This window comes from Limulus polyphemus, unplaced genomic scaffold (genome assembly GCF_000517525.1).
Source record: "Limulus polyphemus unplaced genomic scaffold, Limulus_polyphemus-2.1.2 Scaffold642, whole genome shotgun sequence".
NCBI lineage: Eukaryota > Metazoa > Arthropoda > Merostomata > Xiphosura > Limulidae > Limulus > Limulus polyphemus.
The window spans coordinates 349720-366235 of NW_013666252.1; the positions used below are offsets into that span (position 1 = coordinate 349720).

Sequence of the window (16516 nt, forward strand, 5' to 3'; positions counted from 1 at the left end):
TTATAGCACTCACACCTTGAAAACATGTAATCCATAATATTATTTTTATTTTTTTGCTGATACTTTTCATTAATATTTCTGTTAGCAGAAAAGGCAGGAGTAGTTTTGTTTGACAGGGGTACTTTTGTTTTTGGCAGGGGTAGGTTTGTTTGGCAGGTGTATTTTTGTTTGGATGTTAAATTTCGGTGTATCACAACTTATGAGTAGGACCTACATCAGGAGATACCTAATGTATATATATTCAATTTATAACACAAACCTATAACTTGTCACAGTGTTCTATGCTTTGACGTAGGCAATGATTCGTTATGTTATCTCAAAGTTTTTTCAAGTTTATAAATTTATTTATTTTAAAGGACGGATCAATAAATGGCATCAAAAATATTTAACACAAGATCTTTTCCTCAACCAAAGCCGAAGTAGGGTTCTTGGGTGGGAGAGCTAAGAATAATACGTTTTGATAATTGTTTCTTGGAGGTATTGCATACACCGTTAAAACGTCCGGAATCTGCTGTATCCAAATATGCAATCCTTATCATGGTAACGTATTTCAATCAGGAGTTGTGAGAAATCAAAAAGACAATGGATTTTAGAGTGGCCGCACCACCTTAACAGCAACGGTCACACACATGAATTGATTATCTCTTTTTTTTATTTTCAAATCAAATTGTCTGACGTTGTTTCTTTGTCTCTTTGAGGTTGGAGACCTTGTTTATGATCTGGCAGAAGGCTACTACTGCTACTACTACCACTACTCTTTTTGTGAGCACCAAACCTATCACTGAGTGTCGCACAACATCTTTGGGCTTGATAGATGGGTTTGCCGCAACAAGGGCTGTCACAAAATTTATCGTGATAGCGTCCACAGAGGCTGCACAGGTTGTAAGTCAAATATTTCGGAACCTTATACATGCAGGAATCGAAGGAATAATAGTGATTTGTGATGACATTCCGAAGAGTAGCAAAGTTCAAGTCATGGATCATCGATCTTGGAGCTATCTGTTGAAGATCTTTAAGAAACAGATGCAACGACTGGTGAAGAATGAGAAGATTTGCTTAGCGGACTCGTTGGTTACTCAACAAGTAGTCGTTAACCAAGACGTCTATGATGTGGCCAGTCATAACTCGTTCAATATTTTTCCGATTTGGAATCTGTAAATTGTATGCAACATCCTGTATAAATTTCACCAAAATTGGATAAATACAGACTTTTTTACATCCGATCCCCTACCAAATCTCCTCTGATTGAGGGAGATATCTTGTATTAAAATAAGTTGGTGTATATCTGAATACTCCAAACTGTATTGGGGTTGTTAGAATGCTGTTATTTAAGGTGAAAAAAAGACCATTTTCAAGTTATAAATAGTGTTGAATCTTTATTTAAGTTGAGGGTGCTGTGTGTTTGTCTAATGGTGTATATCTCTATGGATCAGTAATTGATGACTAGGTTTGCAGCTGATTGTACTTGTGTATGGGACTCCCGATGGCTCAGCGTTAAGCTTGAGGGTTTATAACACTAAACTTTGGAATTTGATTCTTCAGGTAGGCTCAGTACAGATCTCCTATGGTGCAGTTATGTGCTAAAAACAAAAAATATATGCTTGTGTGTTATGAAGCTAGATATAAAGAACATTAGTTGAAGTTGATAGAGGTGAGAAAACGGCCAGCCTTTGGTCAGTCGCTAAGAAATTATGGAATAACAAAGCTCTAACAAAATGTTCTGTTTTACTGATTTACCAGTTACTTTTTACCATACAAACTCAAACGCTCTTAATAGAAACAACTGGTGTAATTAGCTCTTGAGTTTCGAGATAGTTTTCATTAATTAGAAAAAATGCATATTTATAGATCATTTGAAATTTATATACTTGTAATTAATATCTGCAATATTCTTATATACTTGTAATTAATATCTGCAATAGTCTTATATACCTGTAATTAATATCTGCAATACTATTATATACTTGTAATTAATATCTGAATACTCTTATATACTTGTAAAACAACAATTCTATTAAACAATTTTAGGCTTATTGGAAATAAATGTCTCGCCTACAACTCAGATAGCATGATTTTTTATTAAATTTTCTTCCACTTCTGCATATCACTTGTCTCATTTCATTGTAATGTGTATTCACAGCTACTGAAAAAATGCTGAATCCTAACTGTATAGACATCTAGTTGTATTGATTGAGTTAGATAGAATTTCGTTATCTATGTTCTCTCCAGAACGACCAGTTAGAACAACTTACCCTGATACGTCTGTAGAACATTTGTTATCTAATTGCAACTAAATCACAATATGACAGACAAATTAGTGATAGTCTATACAGAAAACCTAGAATTAAAACTATTTCTTAAATAAGTTATGATTTCCTTAGCTAAACAGCGATCCCACGGTCGGACAGCGGTAAGTCTATAGACTTACAACGGGCTCGATTTCCCGCGGTGGACACAGCAGATAGCCCAATGTGGCTTTGCTCTGAAACAACTAAACAAACTTTCTCTCTGGACGTACAAGGACGATAATGATTTATCAACAATTATAGGTAGCATGCAACTAAATATTGGTTTATGCATTATTGTATAAGATTATATTTACATTGTACTATATAACAAATAACAGGTTTACCTTTTGCTTCCAAGATGTGCTGCTATACCCAGCATTACGACAAAATCGTGTCTTTTAAAAAACACCAGCTATTGTATGCAATACTTTTAAACTACCTTGAAATAATTTAGCAATAATTTCACTAAATTCAAAAGATTCCCTAATGTTTTAATTCATGACATCCTTACTTCTTCCTATCCTAGACAGAAAATCTTCTGTTCTTAACCTATACTTTACGAAAATAATTCAAACTTCAGTTGTACGAGTTTTATGTTTCTTAAAATTTAGGATGGAGTTTCCCTTTCAAATGGTGGTTTCCGAGAATGTTAGCTTTTAGTTGTAAGTCATATACCGCATCTGGAAGAATTTCGTTATATAACGACTTGGCGACGGAATTATGATGAACATTGTAACCAAAATTAAAAGAGACATCGAACGTGTTAATAAGACAGTTTGGCTTCCAAAGACAGACTAATTTAAGTCCATTCAGTTAATAACATATCAAGTTTCCAGAAATATATTAGGTGATTTACAGTAATAAGCACTGCTATTTGGAGAAGATAGAATTTTCAACATAATCATAAGCATATGTTAGTTAATGATGAGACCTGAAAAATCTTCAAAAATTAATTTCATTGTTTAAAAGTATTTGATTTACTATGGATTTTTGTGTTCTTTTTAAATGATCCATAAATTGTAGTCACTTACAAATGTCGGGCACGCAACGTTGTTTTAATGGTAAACTTTCTTACTCGTATTAGAACAATGGGGTTAACATCACCAAAACTTTATATACTCCTAGAAACTACTATGTAAAATAGGAAATTGTACTAGATGGCGTATTAGTCAATCAAAATAATACATACATTATAAAACAAACTGTGAAATTGTGCCCGTAAAGAATTATGCATAAGTTTTTAACAGTGCACACATATAGAATCACAACATAGAAGGTTGTATTTTACTATAGTCCAGTTAATAATATATTCAACCTTTTGTATAGAAAATTCCAAATAAACATAATCGTATATTACCTTACTTTCAGGTTATCAGATTGCTAGAAAAACACTTACTTTTATTTTAGTTCCTCTGTATATATATATATATATTAACATGTATGAGTTGAAACAAAAACAGACATGAAGTCACAATAATAATAAGCATTATGTAGCCTCTGTCTCAGTGGTTTAATTTCTACTTATTCTTTGATATAACTAAAGTTCCAAACGATTTTTGATGCTAATATAACAGTTACATATGTTATAAATATATCATGTAACAAATTGTTTAGGATATTTAGGGAGACCTGTAAAACGTATCATTCAGTTTTTTAGTAATATCAGACAAATGTACAAAACTGACATTTTTAAGAGTAGGTCAAGTACGTTTGTTAGATTTTTTTAAATACTAGTGAAACAGAAACTAGTAAAATGTTGGATTTTCTTTAAAAATTGTGACACGCGTATGGACAATATTTATCGTTAAAAGTATGGATTCTGTTTCATAGAATGTAAAACACCTTGGACAGAACAGCATAATATTTAGTAGTAATATAGATAAGTGACATTAACCCTACAATCAGATTAACAATAACTGAAATAATTGACTAAAAATGTTTGGTGATAAAACTAACAAAGACTAAAACGTAATGACTTTTTGCTGTAAACAGTAGTTGTATACATACATTTATAAATATCATCTGTTGTATACATACTTAAAAATCAAAAAGTAAAGTAATTACCCCAGAGTTTTGGCATCATAAATTTCCTGTTACTTATATTCACTCTCCTTGTTTTATTTATCTTTTAAATATTACCAAATTCTATAATGAATTTACATCACTATTAATTTGAATTCTCTAGTTTTTATTATCATTAAGTCATTTCATTTTGAGTGGATGATAAAATTTTTGAAATTAAAAAAACATGTTTGAAGAATTTAAAAGTTTGAAAGTTGTGTAATCACTTGATTGTTAACGAGGCTTAAACACCTATCAAATCAAACCGAGAAGAATGATCAATTCTAACAGACCAGAAAATGAATGTGTATAAAAGTTTTTCGTACCTTCTTATATGAGAATGAATAACCCAGACAACGGTCATTCATTCCCAAATCAAACATGATGAAGCGCCGTTGCTAGAAACGTCGTAGCTAAATAAAATGTTGTTGTTTTTTTGCACGCTTGGTTAGAAAAATACCTTTTTGTGTAGTAAGGTAGGTTTCCACGTCCATAATTTAGCAGTGAAAGACTAGATGGAGGGCAGCTAGTCAACATCACCCACCGCCAACCCTTGGGCTACTCTTTTACCAACAAATAGTGTGACTGACCGTCACATTATAACGCGAGCATATTCGGAGACACGATTCGATCCCGCAGCCCTCAGATTGCTACTCAACTATCATAACCATCAGAGCATGCCAGACAATTTCCAAATGAAAATTAAAACATTGATTTTTCTGTCTAAAAAATTAATGAAGTAAATATTATAAGAAACAGATAAATAAATAATCATATTTCTTATTAATACGATGTCATTTCAAAATTACAGCAACATTTACTGAGTATTTAATCAATGTATCTACAAAAAACATTCAGTATATCGATTTTCTTTCATTAAAACTTGTAGAATACATCAAACAAGAAAAGCATACATATATATATAAACTACATTTGTTATGAAATACGGACCCTTTTCTCTGGTGTCTGTCGATATTGAAATCACGGGAAATTACTCGATAAGTATTTTATAAATATAGGATTAAAATTTGAAATAATTAAGTAAACAATTTTCTATATAAATAGAATCAATTCTTTTATGATCAGTGATTGTAAAAAGTTACATATTCTGTGTTATGTTGGCTGAATGAGAAGCCCATGACTCAAATGTCTTTACTGCCCAATATTCAAATGTTAAGATATTCTCTTTTATTTATTCTATTTTCAGAATGTAACGAGTGATGAAAATATCAACATAATCCAAATGATAGAAGATCAACACATAAAGATATTCTTCTTAGTGAACATCTGAAAACTTATCTTAACACTTCATGTAACTTACACATGGATAAAACACATTATATATTATATGTAAAAGTACTTTAAACCATTAGCAATGGAAAAAAAAACACTCGTTGATTGTGTGTTTTTTACCTTATGTGAAACTTTTGCATAACAGTGTTAGGCTATCGTAGTTAATAAAGTACATGAATAGAAGCAGGATTACTATCTCATCTGGCCCGGCGTGGCCAGATGGTTAGGACGCTCGACTCGCAATCGTGTTGTTTACAGTTAAACATTGGTCTTTATGTCCAAGAGAAACAAAGTCCGAAGAGTGAAAACAAGCGTGGCATGTCATATTACCACAACCGTGAGATCTGATAAGAACGTTATCGCCTTTTATTATAATTACACAACTAAAACATGATAACCTTTCCCGAACTAATCACTTAGTGAACACTGTTAAACTATTTATAGGAATGGACAGATCATCCATCCGTTATGATTTCAGAATCTACATATCTAAAGCTCTGGTTCTCATGTCATTTACCTTGATTTTGTTTAGATTGAATGTCAAACTTCGTCTTCACCTATTTTCTCTTCGTTTTTTTTTCCGATATGTTTAATTTGATTCGCTCTCCTGAATTCAATACCATAAATAAACTAAGCTTTCTTTTTATGACCTGTAATTAAAGTATTTGATGACTTCTTATTTTTGTTCACAAAAACATCAATAGTACTGTTGCGTAAATAGAATAATCGCTTCAATGCGCCAGATTATTAGCCTATTTCTGCATTTCTAATCAGCCTACTCACAATTACGATCACATCTGAATAATAGGGTTTAGGGTTACGGCAAAACGCTCGTCTAGAGTTTCGTGAGTGACAATTTTCAGATCAAAGGCTAAATCGGTAAAGTTCTAACTGTACGTAAACACAAGTTTGCTTGTGCGAACAGGAAAATGAAAAAGTAAACGAAAAGGGACACATAAACCATTAGGTATTAAATTAGGTACATGAAAGTGTAAAATGCTAAATATAAGTAAATTTAAATAGAATGATACTAGAAATTTAGATTTTTCTTCATTTATGCTTTTTGAGGACGCGACATGCTGCTACAACAGATTCAATAGTATCAGCACAATATGGCAAAAATAAAGAAAGTGTGAAATAGGTGTATCAAAAATATGATTATTCGATATTTTAAGATATTTGAGCTATATATGCAATCTAAAATCCAATCCCGCGTCTAGATCGAGGAGCCCGATAACGGTTCAAATAGGATAGGGTGAAGTACGATGGGTACTTTGTGGGTTACATGGCCGTTACAGTAACCGTGAAGGCCTATCAGGATCTCTGAAAATGAAGCGGCTATCGGAAATCTGGTAAGGCCTCAACAAGTTTAGCAAGCCAGTGACTAATATATTTATTTCCAAAAATACACGCAGAAAGTTTCAGACAGGATAGTTCCCAAGGAAATAACAGACCAGAACCAAAATTAGAAAATGACCAAGGATTGCTACCATAAATACAGGAACACTACGAGGCAAGATCGAAGAACTGGTGAACTTAATGCAGGAATGACAGGTGGACATAGTAAACATAGTAGGAAACTTTCATCATGGTGTGGCCTTCATGTTAACTCCAGAGGTTGGAGAAATTTTATTCAAGGTCCGATTTGTTTATGAAATAATTATAGGGATATAAGTACAATTAAGACAATGGGATTTGGTATTGGTACAAGTATATGCTCTCCAGCAAGGTAACAGAATAAGAGAAAGAGAAATTTTATTGAGTTTAGCGGAATGTTGTTGACAACATGCCTCATTAGCAACATTTAAATATATTCCATAACTTCAATGGTCACATTAGAACAGATAGGGCATGAAGTAATAATATTTCGGAAGCTTTTGGCATTGAAAATAGTAAAAGATATGAAGGAAGAATTACTTGATTTCTGTGTCAGTAACCAACTAGCATTCATAAATATTTATACTACCATCAAGAGTCTCATAAAAGAACATAGTATCGTTGGAACCTGGAGTTGGAAATGTTCACAAAAAGTCAATGATCGACTTAGTGCTGTCCAGTAGAAAAAACTAATAAACTTGAACACTGATGTTAAAGCCATTCCATCACTATTTATGAACTCGGATTGCTGGGTAGTTATCGCGAAGAAAGATATGAATGAGCTGATAGTACAAAGGTAGCCTTGGCTTAAATGTATGATGGTTGAAAATCTTAGAGAGCATGGTGTGAAAATGAAATTGATCAGTAAAATTGAGAAATGTGCTACCTCTCAAAATGCAATGGTCATGACCATAGAGGAAGAATGACAGATTAATGTGGCAAAGGTCATTGAATATATTGTCGAGATTAAGTAGATGGGAAGAACTAAAAAGAAAAAGATCCCCTACTAGAATGATGAGGTGAAAGCTTCAGTTAGAAAAACAAGCTAAAGGTTTTTGAAAATGAATAACACATAGGTAGGACAAGAACCAAAAGAAATATATTGAAAACCGAAGACTAGTCAACAAAAAAAAAATACAAAGCACAAAATGAATTTTGAAAGAAGCGTAGAAAAAAAAATTAGAGGAAGAGTTTTGGGGAATACGAAAGCCCCTATTCACACTGGTAAGTTCTTAGAGAAAGGAGAGTCAATATCTTACTATTGCTATTAAAGACAGTGATGGCAATCTTTTAACTCACCCTATTGAAACTTACCAGGGACGGAAAGAGAACTACAAGTGTATGGGTGTCTCTTGAACACTGAAGAGGAAACAAGTAAAAGTCCATATGGAGCTTTGTTCAATGAAGAACCTATCTCCTTGAATGAGGTCAAATGGCCAGTGTAACAGATGAAAAACAACAAAATCCAGGACATGAAGACTTGCCTGTAGAGGTCTTTAAGTGTGATGGAGAAAGCATTTTGAGGTAGCTACAGAGAATCTCCAATCCAGTATTGGAGCAAGGTGATATATTAGCAGACTGGAGCAAGGCAATGATTGTAAGCAAAAAGGTGATCACAAGTAGTGTGATAACCACAGACCCATATTCTTGGTACCTCACATCGACAAAATCTATGAAATAATACCAGAAAAAAAAATCTAAGGGTCTGTTGAGAAGAAATTAGGAAAGTGACAACATGGTTTTAGACAAAGGAGAAGTAACAGTAATTGAATCTTCTGTGCTAAAAGGGATAAAGTATGTGACAGAGTCCCTAGAAGAAAGTTGTGGCAAGTGATAGGGAAGACCAAGCTTTACCAGGCCATAAGAAGCATGTATAAAGTTTTTTTAAGCATAGTGAGGCCCAGTCAGGGAAAGAGCATGAGTTTGATATAACCATTATGCACAGTAGGATATTGTACTCTCCCCACTCTTGTTCATTTTGCTGATGGATCAAGTACTGAAGGAAGTAGAAATGTGTATTCCATCCAACGGTAAGACTGTGGATCCTGAGACATTTGCAAATGTGAATAACATTAGTATTGTTTCATCTGCTGGGGAGGAGTTACAGATACATATAGATGTATGGTGCAAAGCGATTGAGGGATTTGGGTTGAAGCTAAATGTCTTGAAACCATAAATAATGGTATTGTCACATATACCAAAGCAAGTACTTGTTGTGACAAATGGGGTGCTATTAAGGCAGACAGACAGCTTCAAGTGCCCAGGAGTTCCATTTAACCAAGGGGCAGATAAGAGCATGCAACAAACGAAAGAATAAGCCATGTCAACAGAAATGTAGGCATGCTCTACTGGCTGTGAAGAACAAACACATACCATGCTATAAATAAAATAAAATAAAAAGTAAGGTCCAAGAAGCCGAAATTAAAGTCCTCCACCTTATCAGAGTGGTCACACTCACAGACAGAATGAGAAATGGTAATATTTGATCAGACCTGGTTGTGAAGAACGTGCTCATGGTCACTGACGAAGACGCAGCTGAGATGGTATGGCCACCTGAGATGAATGGAGGAGAAGAGAATACCTCTAAAGGAAGGAGACTGCTAGGAAGTCTTAGAGAATAATGGAGATAGAACATAGAAGAGGCAGTGGTGCGCAGGAAAACCATGCTAAGTGAAATATATAAATAGAGGGTCTATGAAAGCAGGAGTAGATGGATAGCTTTGTACACAGATAGGCCCTAGGCCTAGCTGGTATCAGACGACCATTACCATACAATCTTAAAAAATATATGTATCAGTTGTTTTTAAACTCATAAATTTTCTCCTGAATATGTTTTTATTTTAAAACTAGCAATTTCATAAAATTTCTATCTTATTGTGATGAAATATTCAATAAAATAAATAAATAGTTTATTATTAACATCCCCCCCCAGTAGCACAGCGGTATGTCTGCAGACTTACAACGCTAGAAACTGGGTTTCGATACCCGTTGTGGGCAGAGCACACATTGTGTAGCTTTGTGTTTAAATACAAACAAACAATTATTAACATTACTAGACATCTTAGTTTTCATTTTTGTTCCTCGAGTGGAACAGTGATAAGCTTATGCACTTACAACGCTAAAATCTGGGGTTCGATATTCCGCGGTCGATACAGTAGATAGCCTAATATGGTTTTGTTCTAAAAGAAACGAAAAAAGCTTTCACTTTTCATTCAGCAATATACAACAGATTGAAGGTTTTAAAAATAGACATATATGATCATTTATGGACCTTTCAGCGTTAATACAGCCTCAATGGCTATTATTTTCACCACAGCCCTTCCGAGTAATCTAACTTTATCATAAACATTAAAAGTAGTTTATCATTAGTACAATGATTAAAAATAACCCTAATTTATAACAATCGCCACAAGAAACTCATCACCATAAAGACCAAAAAGTAACTAATCTTCAATATAACCGTCAGAAGTAACTACATATTATTTTAGTTACTTAAATAATTGACAGAAATGAAGCCACTTTATTAACTAGTTACACTCTAAGGAAACAATATCAAAGTATCCTTGAACCCACTTTGGCGCCCTTATTAAGTTAATTTCTCATGAAGTGGACTGAAAATATAATAAATGAGCTTTTTTCGGCTTTAGAAGCTCTGTAATTAAGTAATTTCCAACGATTTAATAGGTTTTTATAAAGATGTATTCACACATTAAATTTATATCGAAAAATCTCGGCTTGAGAAACTTTCGATATAATAACCAATGGGTTATAAAATCAATGAACTCATGTGATCTATATAGAGGGTTAATCTGAATGACGTTCAAGATACCGGGCTCTCTTGGAACTGCTTCTTCCATTGTGGATCGTACTCATTTTGTTGACCAGGACTTTGTACTATTGCCCGACACAGCAATTTCCATTGTACAAACTTCTGGGAACAACAGAGAAGTCGTAAGTCTATCCATGCCAACATTACAATATGAAATGCTTGGGAATTTCTCATGAACCTAACATATATACAGAACCACTACCTTAATGTCGTTCTTATCAAGTGTGATTAATTTTCCATAAATATATTTATACATATTACAAAATTAGCTACTCAAAGTGAAGCGACGAAACAAAAAAAAATGTTTCTGGAACATTTTACAAATTCATTCAAAACTTTAAAGTCACTAATTATACAATAATGTCTCTGCAAAAGGAATATTGTGAAATATTTTTATAATTATATTATTTTTGGAAATTATAGTTTCAGAAAAAAGAAGGCAATATTCAGTGGATTATTTTATACTTTTACACTAACTTTGCGTACATGACGAATTGGTTTTGTCATTCGAGTAAGACAAACAGGTCGATGTGAATTATAGCTTTACACAGTTAAACCATTTTCGTTATTGTTTAAAAGACCAAATCACGAGTACAGAGACCAGACAGAGATGTTAATATTAGTTCTGATAAGGGTTTAAAATAGAAATATTAGTATTGGTTTTGATGAACGATTAAACGGTTCAATTACACAGGTTCAGAAACTAATCAGAAATGTTAGTATTCTCCGACTCTGGTCTGGCTCATAAGTATATGATATTTTTAAGATCTGTAGAGTGTCAAAAACTTATGATACTCATGTGGTCTGTCCAGGCTAAAAAGTATACTATAATTCACAGTGACGTAACAATAGGGTGGCCTTAGTGGCAAAATACCAGGGGCCAACGTTTTATTTTAGTTTTCATAATTTAGAAAATATCAAAATAAAATATTTTTAAAATTTTTAATATTTAACATTTAACATGCCTGAACCCGACATAAGAAACTTGGTGTACAGCTGAATCTCACACTGGCACTACCGCACTGGCAACACACACTGCTTTAGGCTACACGTCTGAACTAGTAGACATTTGGCAAGTGTCTCTGGTGCTTACGGCTGCATCCTGCGTGTTTCATACATTTGTGAGCTGTCTCTTAAAGTGATAGTAATACACTAATGCTGCGGGGATTATGAGTGAAGTGAGAGATATAAATAGTGGCATAGTGTGTTTTGTGTATATGCGGGTTATGTAGTGGCTGCCATTATCTTATATTTCATTGGTTTTCAACCAGTGGTTCGCGAATCATTAATGGTTCGCATGAATCGATTTAATGGTTTGCAAAATTTTGATTGAAAAATTGCCTTCGAAATGTTTTTGCCTTGCGTTTGTCTTGAATGTCTTGCTGTTGATAAAATTCATTGTTTTGCAAAAAAAATTAAAATTATTGTTGACTTAACTTGATATTTCCTTTTGCTTCTTCCTAATTGATCCGATTAATTTTCAATGGCCTTTATTCTTTTTTTAAACTCAGAAAATTTGTATGCTTTGTATAAATGACTTATAACTGTATCATATCCCTATTGAAATGTTTTTCTTCGTAGTACTAAAAGCATGGTGAGATAAATTTATATACTCCTAAAAGACCCAGTAGTAAAGAAATAGCTGTACAAAGTTCTATCTTTAATGATATTGATAACCCTTTAAATAAGATTAAAAGCGATGTCAAAAACTGTGTTTTTAGTGTTCTACAAAAATTAAGAACTGATTTTAAAAATTTTATTTTCACTGCGTTAAATAATACTGTGTTAAAACAAATGACAATAATAATTTTTTTAATAAATGATAAGAAATATGTTATGCATCTGTACTCTATCTAACCCAAAGCACCATCCAATCATCAAAGTTTCAATTCTGATGATACGACTTTATAATTATCTGATGAAACAACTATAAATTGACTTTTTTAACAAAATAATATTTTTTTTTCAGGTTTTGTTTTTATCGCACCTTGGACATCATCATAAATCAGTTGAATTCTCGTTACACTTTCCTTCATGATGTCTCCACCTTCTCTGTGTTGCAGCCCAGTACATTGAAGAACCTTTCAGACTTGCAGCTGCTTAATGAAGCAACAATATTTGTCAGCAAGTATCAAAAAGATGTATCGGAATCATTCACTCATAAAAACCCTCAGCATGAGATCCGCTTTGAAGAGTGAAATCAACAAAGTTTCTACCATCAGGAAACTCGCTAATTTATTGTTCATAGAGAACCATTCTTTATCAGCGAGTTTTCCTGAGGTTTACACAGCGTTGTTATTGGTTCTGATGATACCAGTAACGACTGCAAGTGCCAAGTGGTCTTTCTCAAAGTTAAAAATTATTTTAAATTATTGGAGAAGCACCACGAGTCAGCAACGATTTCATTGACTGGCATTTCTGTCAATCGAACAAGATTTTGCTCATCAATTAAACTTTAATGAATTCATTGATCAGTTTGCGGAGATGAAAGAAAGGAAGAAAGATTTTTAAAGATATTTCTTATGGAATATTCATAAGTTTCATGTAAACCTGTGTTAAACTTCTATGTTTATATTTGCTAATACTGATTTCGTATATTTAGGCAAATAAATCTAGCTGAAGTTTTCTCGTCACGTTAAATTTCTTAAAAACGTGAACCCTTCTTGCTCATTCATTATATTTGATTAACAAGACAGCGAAGCTTAATAGGCTTTACATATTTCAGTTGCTCCATATTAACCATAAACGTTATTAGTTTGGGAGAAAGATCAAGGGGAGTGAAGGGTCATCAGTGATACTTTGCCACGGGCCTTTCCGCTCCTAGTTACACCACTGTATATTCACGGAATTTGAATAAGATTAATAAGTATTAAGGTACACATTAGTTCTCCAGAGAATAAAAAACATATGTTACTTATATATAGCATTGAGCATTAGAAAGTTTAACACGAGTTTTGTAGAGTGTATTATACCCGTGTTCTGACGAGCGCTAGAAGAATATGATATTCATGACTTCTGTACAGTAGACAAGAAAATTTGGTGTACTTGTGTACTGTTATGAGCATTAGTAGAGTATGATACAAACAGGTCTGAAAAATACAAATGTTCGTGTTACACAAATCCTGAAGTAGCTAGAAGAATATGATATTCACGACTTCTGTACAGTAGACAAGAACTTTTCCAGTTCTTGACTTTGAGAGACTCACATTTCCCCCATTCCCCTGTAAGACAATAATAATCTAGTTACCTCGACTCTAGCCTCTCCTATACTTCCTGCATGAGAAGTTCTGTTTCTTTTGGGGACTCTCACATATCTCATTAATTAAGCTGTGCTCACATGAGGCTTCTTTAGTGGACTTTGAGCATCCATGTACTATGATGAGCATTAATAGAGTATGATACAAACAGGTCTGGAAAATACAAATGCTCATGTTACACAAATTCTGTAGTAGCTGTATTTTGTGTTATAAATAACTGTGTCTTGGCAAAACATTTATCTGTGATTATTTTCGCACACATAGATAGTGCAAGCTGCAGTGTTACAGATTGCTTTGACACAACGACGGTGTTATATTTGCACTCCTCTTTCCCTTATTATCCATGTGTTTTATTTATTTTGTACTTATTCCTATCAGGAATTGACTCATAATAATGTATACATACCCAACTGCTGTTTGTCATTATAATCAATAACACAAAAGATTTAAAAACAGGTTTTGTTTCTTACTGGCAGCACATTACTTTCTTCCTTCGCATCTCTCGACTTATTCCTTCTCTCTCCTACGTCTTCTAATATTCTTCTTTTTTGTTGAACTTCTGTTTTTTATATTCCTTTCTCAAACCCACTCCAAACAGGTCCTTTTCTCTTTTACACCTATTTGCACAACTGTTTCCAGTATATCGGATTATAACGTTTCATAATAAAGAGTTTTGCAATCTCCACGTCGGCTGAACAAGAAAGGTGACTGATCACTCCAATAATTTCCTAATTACTCAATGTACTATAATTCATTAATACCTTAGATACTGACCAAAAGCCTGCCGCTTTCTTACCTCTCTCAATTCCAACCCATGTTCCTTACACCTAACTTCATAATAAGTGAATTTTCACATATAATTTCTTTATATTAAACTTATATTTAGAAACCTACATAGCTTATACTGTTAAATATGTATTGCAAAACTCCCGCCTATTCTCCAAAGTTGTTGAAGATTCGCGAGAGTAAGAATCAACAATATGTGTATGTACGTAAACGCTTAAATGTAGCTCAGTATTGTTACGTAAAACTGAAATTTCTAGAAAGCCTCCACATGCCTATAAATATAACTAACGCGACGTGCCAAAAGAGAGTATCTGTTATTTATTAGGTAAAGTCAGTGTGCTGTAAACTTCGGAAGCTATGACTGTGATTGTTATAACGCTTACCGATCGGAAAAGTTCAAATATTTGACCAGGAACATTACAAATCATTTAACTTCAGTGTATCAGACATTTTTACCTTTACGAAGTTATTATATAATTTCAGTGGAAAAAGAAACTCGACCTGTAATCTGCCTGAGTGGCTGGTGAATAACGAAGGACAAAGCTAGCTAGCTTCTCGTTAAGCGAATCGTACCTACATCATCTCTGAATTAACTCGCTCATGGTGAATCCTCGATAACATATTAAGAAAGTTCCAGAATAGAAAGAAGACTTTATATTGCTTTTAAATTTGTGAAACTTTTGTTTATAAATCATTGTTTGTAATAATTATTTGTAATAACTGTTACTGTAAGTTGTATTGTTGTGTGTATATTAAAACGTACTTGTGTTAAAAAAAAGAAAACTGTGTGTAGCAATCTTGTTGGCAAATATCATAAACTGGCTATATACTGGCTTTTAGTTAACTCCTAAATCCAAATTACAATTTAACTATTAAATATTAATTTATCAGTTAATTCCATTTCAGACCATTTGAAATTCTAATATGTAACACTTGGGTCATGAACCAGTTCAGGAGGTGCATGCTTTAAAAAATTATTGGGTAATTAAATTTTATCTGTTATACATTCCTATACGTTTACCTTGTATATTTGTCCCATTTATTACTCAGCATCTTGCTGTGGTTATAATAGTACCTGCTTGCTTGCTCCCCTATATTGTACTGAGAGTACTGCAAATATGATTAGATTTCAGACAAATCCACATTTATGCAGTTAAGTCAAAGACAAGCTTTACAAATATTCCATGTCACTCTCTTCATAACACAGATCTTGAAATTTTTACATGTTCTACAGTAATTCTTGTACGGTGAATCCGAAAATGATATCCATTTTTCTTCATCACGTCAAGATTTTTGACAAAACGTCATATGTACTTTTATGTACATAAGTGAATCATTTTCACTGAAATTGAGTCACATTTTTCTATGTTTAAAATGTTGACAACGAGTGGTTATAGATTTCTCTAGACCAATCGCGACGTGAGTGTCTTACCGATCGTTCTAGAACCCATGAGAAACACACATCTAATATATAAACAGGCCGAATGACGTGCCATTTCTGGTTATCATTTGTTTGTGCGTGCACTTTGACATTGCTTTTTTCTCTCAATATTATTCATTCCTCGCTATGACAACAAGAGGTTGTGTAAACGACCCAAAATATTATGTTATATTTGTGGTAAATT

The 16516-nt window shown here is 33.3% G+C and overlaps 1 protein-coding gene and 1 long non-coding RNA gene across 2 annotated transcripts in view; one reads left to right on the plus strand and one right to left on the minus strand.

The window, feature by feature from the left end:
• The window catches only part of LOC106459645 (protein kinase DC2-like), a 66100-nt gene that overhangs the window by 28343 nt on the left and 21241 nt on the right, over positions 1 to 16516 (minus strand). The window lies entirely within an intron of this gene.
• LOC111085827 overlaps positions 16427 to 16516 on the plus strand; it is a 1013-nt gene continuing 923 nt past the window's right edge. Inside the window, exon 1 of the long non-coding RNA XR_002610607.1 lies at positions 16427 to 16471. This is a non-coding gene — a long non-coding RNA (uncharacterized LOC111085827). The remainder of the gene's footprint in view (positions 16472 to 16516) is intronic.